The sequence below is a fragment of the Oreochromis niloticus genome, linkage group LG14 (assembly GCF_001858045.2).
Source record: "Oreochromis niloticus isolate F11D_XX linkage group LG14, O_niloticus_UMD_NMBU, whole genome shotgun sequence".
NCBI lineage: Eukaryota > Metazoa > Chordata > Actinopteri > Cichliformes > Cichlidae > Oreochromis > Oreochromis niloticus.
This window is the reverse complement of record NC_031979.2, coordinates 34,161,742-34,175,573: the sequence shown is the minus strand read 5'-3', so window position 1 is coordinate 34,175,573 and position 13,832 is coordinate 34,161,742. Positions and strand designations below refer to the sequence as shown.

The 13,832-nt window shown below is 39.4% G+C and overlaps 1 protein-coding gene across 1 annotated transcript in view; it reads right to left on the bottom strand.

The window, feature by feature from the left end:
• Positions 1-13,333, bottom strand: part of gpr4 (G protein-coupled receptor 4) — a 48,271-nt gene extending 34,938 nt beyond the window's left edge. Inside the window, exon 1 of the mRNA XM_003456386.5 lies at positions 13,108-13,333. The gene's annotated coding sequence lies outside the window, so the exon portion shown is untranslated. The remainder of the gene's footprint in view (positions 1-13,107) is intronic.
• Positions 13,334-13,832: the final 499 nt, after the last annotated feature.

Here is a 13,832-nt window from a genome sequence, read left to right as displayed (position 1 = left end):
TCAAGAGAGATCAACACATGAAACACATGCACAAATGAAACACACGCAAGTGTTTCATTTGTGCATTTAGAGGGGAAATATTCATTTCTGCTCAGCGGAAACATTGCTATGTGTGTGAAGGTGTGTGTGTCTGCCTAACAGGGCTAACTTTCACCCTATGATAGCAAGGACATGCTCCAAAGTTCCTTAACATGGTTGAGATGGATGGATCGCCAATAACCAAAATTAACCCATCGAAAAAACTTTAGGCTAAATAGTTTATGATATTTTGTCTTTTTCACATCACATATTCCCACATTCCCTCTTTTTCAACTAAACAGAACACAAAGCTTCCAACTTTTTGATGCACAAACCTGATCACCCCTCAGAAGATTGAACTAAATTTAATAAAAAAATTGCTTTAAGGGGAAATACTTCTCAAAACCATTCATTTACTAATGTTTTAATATAGACAATACAACTGAGCACATGTGGCACATTTCTGACAAATATCCTCACCTTGCAGGAGGAAAAGAACTGAATGTGCACATTCAGGAGGAAAAGAAGGAGACAGGAATGCAGAAAAGCAGAAAATAGTAAAAAGAAATGCAGTCCAGACCCTGAAGCAGTCAGAGAGAAAGTTGAAGGCTGCAGGTAGTTAATCTTGGCTATTCATTTCATGCTTGAGTGCTCATGCAGCCATCCATGTTTCAGAGCCTTCGTAGGCTTGACCTGACACCCTGCAGGGAAAATTAATGACTTCATTAAAAGTGCCATATTTTCCCGTGATCCCTCCCGCATCGAGCCTTATTGGACAAATTTGGCTTTCATCAGATGACCAGAGCTTGTTAATTTGTTTTCAGACATGCAGTAAATGTTTTGTGTGTCTGCATGAATACACAAATAATTAACATGAGACTACATCCAATACGCAAGGTAAGATGAATTACGTATCTCTCAGGCTCATCACTTGTAGTCCATCGACTTATCAATCAGGATCAGAAGGGTTTTAATGATACCCATGCTTATTGATATTGAAACTTCTCAGTAATGTTATTTGCACCACTCGCAGTGTTTGTGGTTACGTCTGACACACTGGCAAGCTCACTATGGCTGTTTTTCATCTCAGTTTCATCTCACTCTCCTATCCATCCAGTTAATACAGAATACTATCCATCCATATATTAACAAATAGATTTACACAAACGTATCTCTGTTTTCCAGGACAGCTTAACTGGACTAGAACTTATATTGTGCTTTTCAACGCTCAATGAGCGCTCAAAGCACTGCAAGCCACATTGATCCCTACACACACTACTTAATGCTTTTTAACACGTTCTGTCACACATACACTCAGATGCATCGGGGATAATTGTAGAGCCATTGCAGGAACTTATCAACCGCCATCTGAATTAGATGATGTGCTTTTATACTGGTAAAAAATATTTCTGCCACAACAGTATGGAAACAGGCACCTTTTCTACACAGCAGTATGCTGCAGTATGCTGGGAGTGTTTTGCACTGTGCTGGTGTGACATGATGATCTGTAAACTAAGTCCTTGACTGCTCAGTGTACCTCAGACAAATGATATTCCAGTGGAGGTCTGGATGTGGAGGTGTCAGCAGTTTTAATAACAGGCTGCAGAAAACCTCCACTCATTTCTGAGGCAGCCTGTCAGACTAATCCCACTGAGGCCTGGTGTGTGTGTGTGTGTGTGTGTGTGTGTGTGTGTGTGTGTGTGTGTGTACGGGTTCCCACAGGGTTGAAGGCATTTTTCACGCTCAAAATGTAGTTTTAGTGTCAGGGATACAATTGGGTTATGGTTAGGTTTAGGGTTAGGGTTAGGCATTTATTTTTGATGGTTAGAGTTAGGGTAAGCGACTAGGGAAAGCATTATGTCAATGGGATGTCCCCACGAGAATAGCAAAGCAGACGTGTGTGTGTGTGTGTGTGTGTGTGTGTGTGTGTGGGTGTGTGTGTGTGTGTGTGTGTGTGTGTGTGTGAAATACACACTCACAAATGTGTGACTGTCTGAATTTCTGTTGAGTCGAGAGTATGTGTGGGTGTGTAAATGAGTGAGTATGTGAGTGATGACAGATATGGCTGGCTTACAATACACAGGCACACACACACAAAGGGGCCTTAGTTTGGAAGCCATGCCTCTCTATGTAAACAAAATTTTTAAATAATGCCATATAGAGGACATAAATGACTAAATATATGAATATAGAAATAAATTATTTGCAATAAGCATTATCAACCAGACACTTTCTAAATCCCAAACTTTATCTGACAGATTCAGACAACTTTAAATTTTTAAACTGTATCAAGATTTAGTTGCATTTGTATATTACGAGGACCAAGGTTTTAGACATGGAGAATGAAGACACACTGACCTGTGTCACAGTGGTGAACTGATATTTAAATAAGTTAATATAAAAGTTGACTAAAAGTTATGGTTAACGAGTGTTTGGGGGAAAGCATAATGTCAGTGAAGGTCTACACAAGTTTCGATATCGATGTGTTTGCCAACATTGGTGGGCTGCCAGCATGCGGTTATTTCCTGAGGCACTTCCTGTTGTGCCTCATCTCATCTGATTGGTTAATTCTATTGATGTTAATGGTGTTGAGTGAAGTCTTTAAAAGAACTTTTTTTTTCTCAGATCTAAGTAGATGACATAAAATTAGACAACCTGCTGCCAAAGACATAAAGTTTATGTCATGTGTGGTTATTTCTGAGTCCTTACTAAATAATATATAAGTGCAGGTTAAAAATAAACTTGTTTTACAGTTACAGCAAGTTGTGAGTTACTTGTTGATGCTCTAGCTGACTCAGATCAGCTAATTGTTGTTATTGTAGTTTTCTAAACACTCACTGCCAACAGGAAAGTTGCAGTTTTTAATGATGGACAAACAACGCAGGATCAACTCTCATAACATGGTTGAAACGTGTTTCTCTAATCTCTTTCTTACTTTTTAAATTTTCACTTACTGGCCGTTATAAATGTCATATCTAAATATCTAGAAAGCTAGATATATTGGTTGGAGTCAATTAAAAAATGAACTGAAACGCTGGGAAAGATGTCCATACCAAGTCAATAATGAAGCATAGGGACATGAGGGTTAAAAGTAACTTACATCATATTATAAATTTAGAACCACCTTCAAGTTATTAATATAACTGAAGTTCCCTACATGAAGAACACCCAGATTTGGTTCTTACTACAATAAAAGTTTGAACTTAAAAGCTCCATCCACTGACGATATAAAAGATAGACATATAGAAATAGCTAGCATGACTTCACTCACTGGTTTGTGAAGTCTTGTATCATAACCTTAGTGTTTTAAACCAGATATAATGAAAAGGGGCACATTTACTATGACACCACATATTCTTGTGATTGACAAATCATTAGCCAGCAGATATATCATCGATAGAGTGGATGGTATTTCAACAGGGCAAGCAAGGCAAGCCCTGCTTGTTGTGTTATATCCAGTGAAATCTAACACGAGCATCTGCCATCTTGTTGCTGGAGTTGCCTGTTGTTCCTGGAAACCGGCTTAACTCTTCTTGCCTTATTCACATTGTGAATAAATCCCTGGTCTTCGTCAGGCACTGTTTGGAGACCAGCATGCTGGACTAGCTACTGCTAGCTTTTGCTTTCACTGCTCTGAGGTCAGTTGTGATCTGAGCGTTTCTGGAAATAGAGCTACTGATAGCAAGTGAGCACTCTGTAATTTATCATTATTGTTCCGTCCTCAAGAATAAAGCTACGGGATGAGAGGAGGAAAAGACAAAGCCAAACAGAGCAAATTGTTTAAATACAGATTTTTATTACAAAGAACAACAATACGGGAACACCACTATTTCAACTAAACAAAAGCCATCCACAAACTAAAATATCCTAACGATACGCAAAAGAGATGGTTAACCAAATTAAAGGGTATGCTTCTGCTGCCAGCAAATACCTGCTACTCACTAGCAGCCCAAAGAAACCACCAAGCTTAGTAAAAATAAGCAGAATATGCCACTAAACGTCACCAGACTAGTCCTAACACTGACTGAGAAGCTCTTCACAAGGTTATATACTGCTGGGTGGCTGATTGCTGGATGAAGCCAGCTGTCCACTGGCTCCTCGGGACACACCTACACAACGCGAAACCTGCTGGAGCCGTAACGATTAGGATTGCCAAAAATCAACTCTCAGATACTAATCAATGCTAAAAATTGGTTTTGTTCAAATTATTAAAAAAAACACACCATTAACTAAACATTTAAAATCAAAGTATTAAGAGGCACATGCATTTTGCATTCATATTGTACAACAAAATGAGCGCATGCTCATGCACAAGCCTTCCTCCCACAAACTGAAACCTAAACCTGTCCATATAGGCACATCATTCATCCATTTTGATCTCTGGGCCTCTTTCTGTTTTTGTAAACTGGCTACAGTCTACTTTTTTTCCTCAAGTATCATTAGAGTTTCATCTGACCATCTTTGGTAATCTATTATTAAAACAATCAATAGCCACAGACCTGATGAGGAACCTTGGAGAGACAGGGGAAAATGAGAAAGAAAGAAAGTGACTCAGAGAGGGATAGCTTCTCCTTTCCTGCAAACTCACACTTTAATTTTTCTGACATCATAAGATTGTCTATTTTTACAAAGATTCACTTTGAGCATCTTTAACTGATTCCACCATAGAGTCTTTAAGTAGACATCGTGGTTTTATCAGTGGAATTGTAAATGCTAACAGTACACCAGGTAACAAAACTGCTGAAAGTCAGGATCATATGAGTTACTGATTAAGAAACATGAAGAAAAAGATGAAGAATGGGTAAGAAGAAAACTATTGATGAATAGAAAATGAAAGACAAGTAGCTGAATAAACTGGAAGGGGGAGACAGGAGAAGAGGAAAAAGATAAAGAGATACTAAGAGAGATAGAAAGTGGGTACGGCTAAATGGTTAGAAAAAGAGTTTTTGGTAATGTTTTTCAGACAAACGACAGAGATAGAGCGATAGAAGAGATGCAGGAGGCTGAAGATGAACAAGAAGAAAGAGCGGAAAAAGTTACCTGAGAGGGAAAAAGGAGATAAACACAATGGAGGAGAAATAGAGGTGGCACTGATATTGTAGAAGAGAAGCAAGTGGATAGAGAGCTCGACATTTAATGGGAATAAAAAGGGCAAACGGAGTGATGGTTAGATGGTTATCGACCATCTGAAACTGCTCTAATGCTCGCCACAGGTGCTGCTGTCTGCTCAGCGGAAACATTGCTATGTGTGTGAAGGTGTGTGTGTCTGCCTAACAGGGCTAACAGTGTTTACTGACAGACAGCAGTGACCTCAGCACACCTGGTTCATTTAGAAGTGTCGTCAGACACAAACACACACATCGAAACTCTGTGTATGTGCGTCCCTCCTCCGTTTCCCTTTGTCCTCTCTTCTGTTTAAATTTCCCTCTCGGTGTGTGGGTTATCGACACACAGAGATGCGCGCCATTGCATTACGTTACTAAACTCACACAGAAATGTTCCAGGAAGGAAAATATGTACATACCAGGGTGTCTTTTATTGCATTTTTTAAAAAAGGAGCCACAAACTTGAACTGCCACTCAGTAACGTGTGATCTGGAACAACCTCACTAAGTGGAAATGGGTGGAGACACAACACAACACCACAAAACACAACACAGTTTTAAACAGGACAGTGGTTTGTGTGTGCTGGGTTTCTGTTTGAGGTGCTGGCAGATAAAATTATTGTCATTTGCACAACAATCAAGACACTGCCATTCTGCTAAAACCCTTTGTATGTCAGAGATATCCACAATGTGTCCTTTAACATCAGTACTGTAACACAGGTCTAATCCCATTCTTACCACTTATGTACACTTGTCCGTGACCCATTAGTTCCTTTTGGTCTGTAATGTAGAAGATGGCATAATTTTTAAACATGCAGAATAAAAAAAGCCAAACCCTGATCTTTCCCAAACCCTAACCAAGCAGCTAAAACTAAAGCAAACAGCATTTATGTATAAAGCAAATAAGGACAAAAATACTAAAGACAGCTTGAGGTTATCTGAGATGCCAGTAGCTTCTGATGAAATGTAACAGGAACCAGGAAATCCAGTCTAAATAGTATAATGCATTTTAAGGCCTAAAAATTATTTTCTTCTTTGAAAAATTTAAATAACAGCATGTTTTTCTATAACTGCGATTGCAATCTCTGGATTTTTGACTGGCCAAAGCATTGCCCTGATGCCCTCATGGTCATTGTTTGGCCAGACAAACATGAAATTGTATGTGGCCTTGAAAATGTATTTATTTATCCAAGTTAGACCTTTGTTTACCCAATGCAGGGTCAGCGTTAGGGGTTAGGGTTATGGGTAAGTTATCATTACTCAAACATTGGCCTTCCCGAACAGGTTTTTCAAACTAGCTATGTCAGAGTGTTGTGTTGTGTTGTTATTCTTGCCTTTTTGTATCACCGTGCTCTATATGTTCAAATTTTTGTAACCTGCACAAGGGATGGGTTTGCAAGCTGGTCTGTCTCTCCAGATGTCTCTGCAATTTATAAATGCAGGAACAAAATCATTGCCAAATGGCACAAATGGAAATTATTGCAACACATGGAAAAGATTAGGTATTCTGCAGAGTACTAAAAACTCTATGAAACACTTCTTGTTTCCAAAAAGACTGTAGTTGTGAGTTGTGACACTGTGTTGGTTTCACAAGTCATACAAGCAGTGACCATTGCAACAACCATAACCAGAGTTTAGTGTGGAAAAAGTGGGGATCTGAATTTATTATGTAAAAAATACGAACACTATAGGACCTATTATAAGTCTCATTTGTGTGGATTTCAACTGTGGTGCAAAGGAAAACTGCATTTTTATTAATACAAGATGGATCCCTCACTGTAACCACCTTCTAACAACAAATGTTTTGTTATGGAGATGCAAGTCATGCAATATTCTCTGGTACTGTTCTTAAAGCAGCTGGGAACACACCAGGCCAGTCACACGAGGTTTAACGTCAGTGGTTATTCGAGTTATTCATATTTACCCAGGGCTACAAGACCAGTCTCACCACAAACAGGGTTTAAAAGGAACAAGACAGCACCAATAAGAACGGCAAATATAGTTTTGTCTCTCGTTTTCTTTTGTCTTTTCTTTTTTTGTTGCATAGATTTCCGAAACAGTGAAATTCTGTAACTCTAACACAAAACTTGATAACCATATTCATTCTTGTCCAGCATCTAATTATGTTAAGGGTTATTAAATGTTTTCCCTTATCTTCATAATTTGAAAATAATGGGCTGCATCTAATTCATCTCACTCAGTTGATGAAGTAATGAGGCAGTAAAATGGCAAACCATGTTGGACGAGCTAATATTTAAAATATCGTTTATTTTAGAAATCCTCTATTGCTTAAAGATATATTGATATTTCCGATACGCTGTGAAAAAACAGACAAATAATTATCTTGACAACCAACAAAGCGTAAATTGGTCATAGGTGTTGTTGCTCCTCCAAATGAGCAAAAGCAAGCGCAGCAAATCGCACTGGCACAAAAACAAAACTCTGCACAGGGAGTTCCAATTAAACAAGTCGCGACACGTGGCACCGGACCGTTCTCAGCGTGGGTGAGAGTTGGTGGATTTGTAGGTGTGACTCAAAGCACTATCACGCACACTCGTTTACGAGTCACCCCCCTAATTAAAAACCAGGATTGTGGCACATGCCGTCTCCAGAACAGTCGTCCAATTAGGCACGCTGTGAACCCACAGGTTGCTATCTATCTAACCGAAAATGTTCAGTCTGTACATCGTGGTCAGTAAACAAACTCACATGTTATTGTCTGTGTTCTAAAAAGTTTTTGATGTTATTGTCTGTATAATAATGTTGGTTTAAGTGTTGATCAAACAGCACAAAATGCATCACTTATACTTTAGTTGTAGTTTTAGTCTTTGTCCCAATTGATCTCATGAGAGAAAAGATGTTTTGTAACAGATTTAGCTACTTCCTAAATTGCATCTGCACACCAGATACACAGAGCATTAAAACAGCTAACAAAGGTATAAAATACAAATATCCAAGTAGTAGCGTAAGAGAGAGTGCAAGAGAGCTCGCTCTCTGGGCAGTATTTACTTTAGCCTAGCATGACACATTTATTTTGATTACACAAACATTATTTAGACTAGGTAATGGATCATCAGTATTTATTATATAATATTCTATTCAGTACATTTTTAACTAACTAGGCAGCTCAGTCACTCTCTCTTGGCAAGACTTTCTTTAAAGATATTGGCCTTGAAGGAGAGGTCAGAGGTCAAATGTGACATGTTTTAAATCTTTATACAGTCCAAGAATCTGACTATACACATCAAGAATCATAGTTACACACTGTAAAACCTTTGCATGTACGCATACCCCCTATTCAATAACTAGACCACCCCATCGGTATATAAGCCCATATAAAAAATCAGGTTAATTGTCAGAGTTTGCTGTGTGGCAGGCAGGATCTAGGACGCCAACGCAGGACTCGGAGACAGAATGATTAACTAAAAGCGTCAGCTTTATTGCTGGAGAACATTCGAGTATGAAATACAAGAAAGCTAAACTAGAAACTCAAAACTTAAGATTAAACTGGAAAACTGAGAAACTAGAAACCAAAACCAGGAAACAGAGAACCAGAACATTACCAGAAGCACAGAGGAAAAACACAACATGATGAGGGCAACAAGAGGATGGGGAACAGGTGGTAACACAACTGGGACAAATCAGACCTAACGAGACAAGGGAAGCAAAACCAGGCACACTGCACACAGGACAGGGACTATCAAAATAAAACAGGAAACACACAACAGGCATGGACTTGACACTGAACAGAGGGAACACAGAGTACAGAGACAAACTGTGACATGACACATGACTTACTGGGGAGCAAGAAAATAAACATGAAGACAGAACTAAACCTGCACTAAACATGAGGGCCACAGGAACAAAACCCAAGAAATAGAAATCACAAAACAAAGAAGAACTCGAGAGCTAGAAATACAGAACCATAAACAAAAATGATGAAATCAAAGATTAACAATAACACAAAACACTGGGTCACTGACACAGGACCGTGACATTAATAGAGGGTAAAAAATCTTGACCTTTCTGGTTTCTAAATAACAAGACACATAAGTTTTCAAACTGTTGGTCTCATCATTAATGATCTTTTACCTCATTTTAGTATGTAAGCTGCACACTGATCACATGAAAACATTAACAGTTTTCATGTGATGTTGTATCATTAGAGGAAACGCCCACCTTTAGAGGAATAAAGTAAGGCGTTATTCCACTGCCTGCCAGTTAATTTTACCCCATTTGTAAAAATAACCAACACATAACTGGCCCATAATGGTGGGTAGTTGTTCAGTTGGATGCGCTAAAAGCTATTCACAGGATAATGACATTGCATGGAAACACACTTCTAATCTGCCACACAAGCACTGCAGACAAATGCTGTCAAATGCTGGTGGAGCAGAACAAACTTCCTCTTCTCTGTGCATGCGTGAAGAAGCAGTAAGTGTGGGACCAAAGAAACCAGAGAAGATGTTGTACCAAGATAGTTAACACATAATATGTAAATATAAAATGAAGCATGAAGCAATGACCAAGCAATTCTGTAATGATCCACAAACTCAGATAGAAAAGAGTTCTGATGTAAAGCTGCATTTAAATCTTCACTTCAGATCCTGCGTGGATCTGAAGTGAAGATTTAAATGCAGTCTAAGTCTAAGTCTTTTCAGAAAATTGCAAAAAACTGGGGAGGGAACCACACCACAACACTGTTATGTTTCAATATAATGTGATAATGTACCACGGTGGGTGTCGATCCTACAGTCAGGCTACTTGTTAGTGTCGTTCTGCAGCGCTGTAGCCGTTAATCACAGTGATTACTTAACCACAAAGGCTCTTAAGTGCTGCTTATCAGAGCTCCTCTGGAGACCAATTACACCTTCACTGCTATCTCGTTCACATTAACCCTCCTCTGAAGTTCTTTTTTTATCCTTCTGTCCTCATCCTAACATCCATCTTCCACTTTCCTGTCCCTTTGACCTCACCTACTTTAATCTCAGTTTTGTTTCTCCTGTCCTTTAAAAACTCTGTCCTATCTACTCATTTCTCAGCTCTTCGTGTCACATCACCTTTACTCGAATCACATTTCCTAATCCAATTTTCTTAATCCTCTTTTGAGTTTTTACACAGGATGAGTGAAAGCTGTGACTTGCTAGAGTTGTTGGAAAAGTGAAGACTGGCCCATACTCTAAGCACCTCTAAAAGCACCAAACACTGTGTTTGTGCCAATCTTAATCCATCCAGTGGACTGTATATTGTTGGCAATCATAAAAACTACGGCACACTTGTCACACGTGCACTGACAGGTGTCCCATATATGCTTTTTTTAATTTGTAAAAGATATTCGCAAGATGAGCTAGATGGTTGTTTTTCAGCTGTGTGTGTTTTTTAACCTCACAAACAAACTGAAAACAAGATCAGTAAACTCTACTGAGCCACATAGAGTCCACTGATCGTGTTACTGTGGTTACTTTTTTGGTGTTTTTTTTACTTTAGTCTCTTCAGCTTCAGTGCTGACTAAACTGCTGCTTAGACTGCTGCTTTAATAATGGAGACTGATGGAATTTGGGGCTGAGATGACAGAGTTGGATAAGTTAAGGCAGAATGATAACATCAACACCCATCACAGCGTGAAAGGGGGTCAAAACCTGGGTGTCATGTTTCTATCATTGCTGATCTGAGCTGGAACCGCTAATATCTGCGACAGCTGCAGAGTCATTTGACCCGGACTGAATCTCTATTATACAATTTCACACTGAAGACAAAAGTCAGATGTAAGTGGGTTTTTGTTCAGAGTGTTTTTAAAGGTCACATCAAAATCGGACTTCTAAGGGAAACCTTGAAGAAGGAAGGAGAGGAGAGATCCATCTGGACTGAGGGTGAAAGGAGAGAGCGTGAAGTGGTGGAAAAAGGAACTTCAGGTAAGTAAAGCTGGCGCTCGGCTAACCACAGTCATCCATCTGCCTTGAAGGTCGGAGCTAAAACTGCACAGATTATCTTTCCAGTGAGGTGACAGGGGTCAAGAATGAGGAGGGGATGTTTACTTGTAATGTTTTAAATCATGCACCAATACAGAAATGAGGCAGAATTGCATTTAAATTTAATGGATCATTTAAAAAAAATAAATGTAATTTCCCACTCACTGCTTTGTAATACACTTTAGGTTAATGAGCCAGTAAAGCAGGAAATCAGGAAAGGAAAAAGAGGGAAAGATGAAATACGTGAAAGAGAGGGACAGGCTGACTGTATCCATCTTCACCGAGGAAATAGAAAACAGGGGAGGGGGGGCGGTGCAGACACAGGGGAGAAGAAGATGAGATTCTATTGATTTTAACATTACAACTGTAGAAGTAGAAAACAGGAATTCTTCAGGAGGAGCAGAGGATTCATGGTTTCGATTTTCGACTAAAAAAGACCATTAAGGTCCATCGAAACATCTCCCCGCATCCCAGTGAAGCATGACATTTTCTCTGAGATCACTGTCCCTGAGTCTATCTCTCCCTCTCTCTGCCTGAGGTGGCTCAGCTGATGAAAGCTAATGAAAGTGCAGAAGTCATTGTAGATTTTTATACACATATATTTTTGTAAATGTATATAGCCGAGCTTGTTTGTACTCTCGAAATGTTAAATTAAAAATAAAGTAGCAATGCCTTTGAGAAACAGAGAGCGAGAAAATCACTTCAGCATGTGAAGATCATTCATCACGCTTAGCATGAATCAATAATTCATCATTGGTCATTCATCCTCATAGTTTTCATAGCTTCTTGTCCTTTCTAAGATACACTACAATAAGTGGAAGATTATTGATTAGTGACTAAATCCTCAAATTCTTCTTTTAAATGATAAGAATTATAAGCAGTGAATTTCAGACTGACACTCAAAGGTGAAACTACAGCACGCTGTACTCAGATCACCTCTGACTCTGACACTTTTATGTTTTTTTTATCTTTTGTTATCTTCCGCATCTGACAGATTCAATTCAGTTTAATTGAAGTTTATATATATAACACAGCAGTCGCCTCAACACACTTTCCCCTGTAAAGTAAAGATCCTAAGTAGGCAGAAGAATGCATGAATTAAGGACCAATCTACTATTTTCTCTGTTAGAAGCAGTTTGTTTGGATTAGATGTAACCTTTATGTGATTTTTGTCATTTGAACAGCAGGCTTTGGTACTGTAATGCAAACTAATGCAGACTCTCCATTGTCCTTTTTAAAGTGAAAAAGGACAATATTATTATTCATTTATGCACTACTGAGACATTTTCTGCTAGGGGTGATAAATGAGCTACGCGCTTTACTAGTGCAGGCATCCCCCTTTAAAGTTCATAAACTCATTACAGAACGCTCCCAGTCTGCTTCAGCACACGATAAACTGCACTCAGAACGGTTCTTGACAGTGCCCAAGCTGGCTCTGCAACATCACAAACAGTGCATGGTCGCTCCCAGAGTAATATGGAGCTGGAGAGATTCAGTGACACAAGCAGCTGATTTAATCGTTCAATCTGATAATTTATTAATTGTGTGCACTCATTACCCCCGGAGCTGTGGCAGGGACACTAGTGCCTGCTGTACCGCAATGTCAGTGGTGCCAGCTCAGCTGATTTCCCGCTGCTACAGTAATGCAATTTGACAACAGGTTAATGGGAGCACAAAAAATAACACCCAGAGTGGATGGGATGTTGGGAAGTTGACAATAAAGGGAAACAGAAAAAACCGTGAATATCAATAGTAAAGTCTCCCTTTTTTTATTTATGTGCATCAATAATTCTGGGGTTGTTTTATATCACCATTTAATGCAGACGGCTAAACCCTGTCGCGATGTCTGTTACAAGATGTGAAAACAGTGATCTAATGATCTATCAGGAAAAATCCTCAACAACCGAGCTCAGTTCTACTTTTCTGTTGCAGAGGACAGTTTCACTTGCATTTAAAGCAAAGAGCAAATACAGCGGTAAAGACGCTTGTCATTAAAAGATGCGATGCTGTACTCACGTTTAGGTTCCCGGAGTCTTGGAGTCAGTTCCCAAAAAAGGAGACTATCCAGATAGGGGGACAAAATCTCGTTACATTTCATTCAACCTCCGCGAAAAATACTCGGACAGATAGTACAGTGGCTGTGAAAGTACCAAACCGTGTGAGCACAGCGACAACAGCCGGCAGACTGAGACACACACACACCCAAACACACACATGCACACACAGACGGGGTGAGAGGGAGAGAGTGAGCCAGAGAGAGAGTTACCGTCACTAAGTGAGACTCTAAGTTCCGCCTCCCCCTCTCTCTCTCTCTCTCTCTCGCTCACTCTTCTTATATCGCTTCAATGCGCCTTTATTACATGACACTTTTAAATAAGTAATATTACCGAGCAAAAAACAATTTAGACAATAGTCCACAGAAAACTGAGATCTTAACATTATAGATTCATACATTGATAATGTGCAGCAGGCCTGTGAGGTGTGTGTGTGCGGATGTGCCTGCATCCCTGTGTTGTTGTGTGTCATTCCCGGTCCCTCAGGTTGTGGCACATGTTGATATATATTAAAAGCAGCAACTTATGACCTTTCACCTTGCTATTTATAAATTTTGGAGTGTGTCTGCTTTTTTTTTTTTTTTTTTTTTTTTTTACCTCTTTCTGTCTGTCTAATGCTTTTTTCACACATGCACTGCTGCCCTGACCTTTTCTGAACATCACCCAGCAGAAGGGCATGTGAGACCG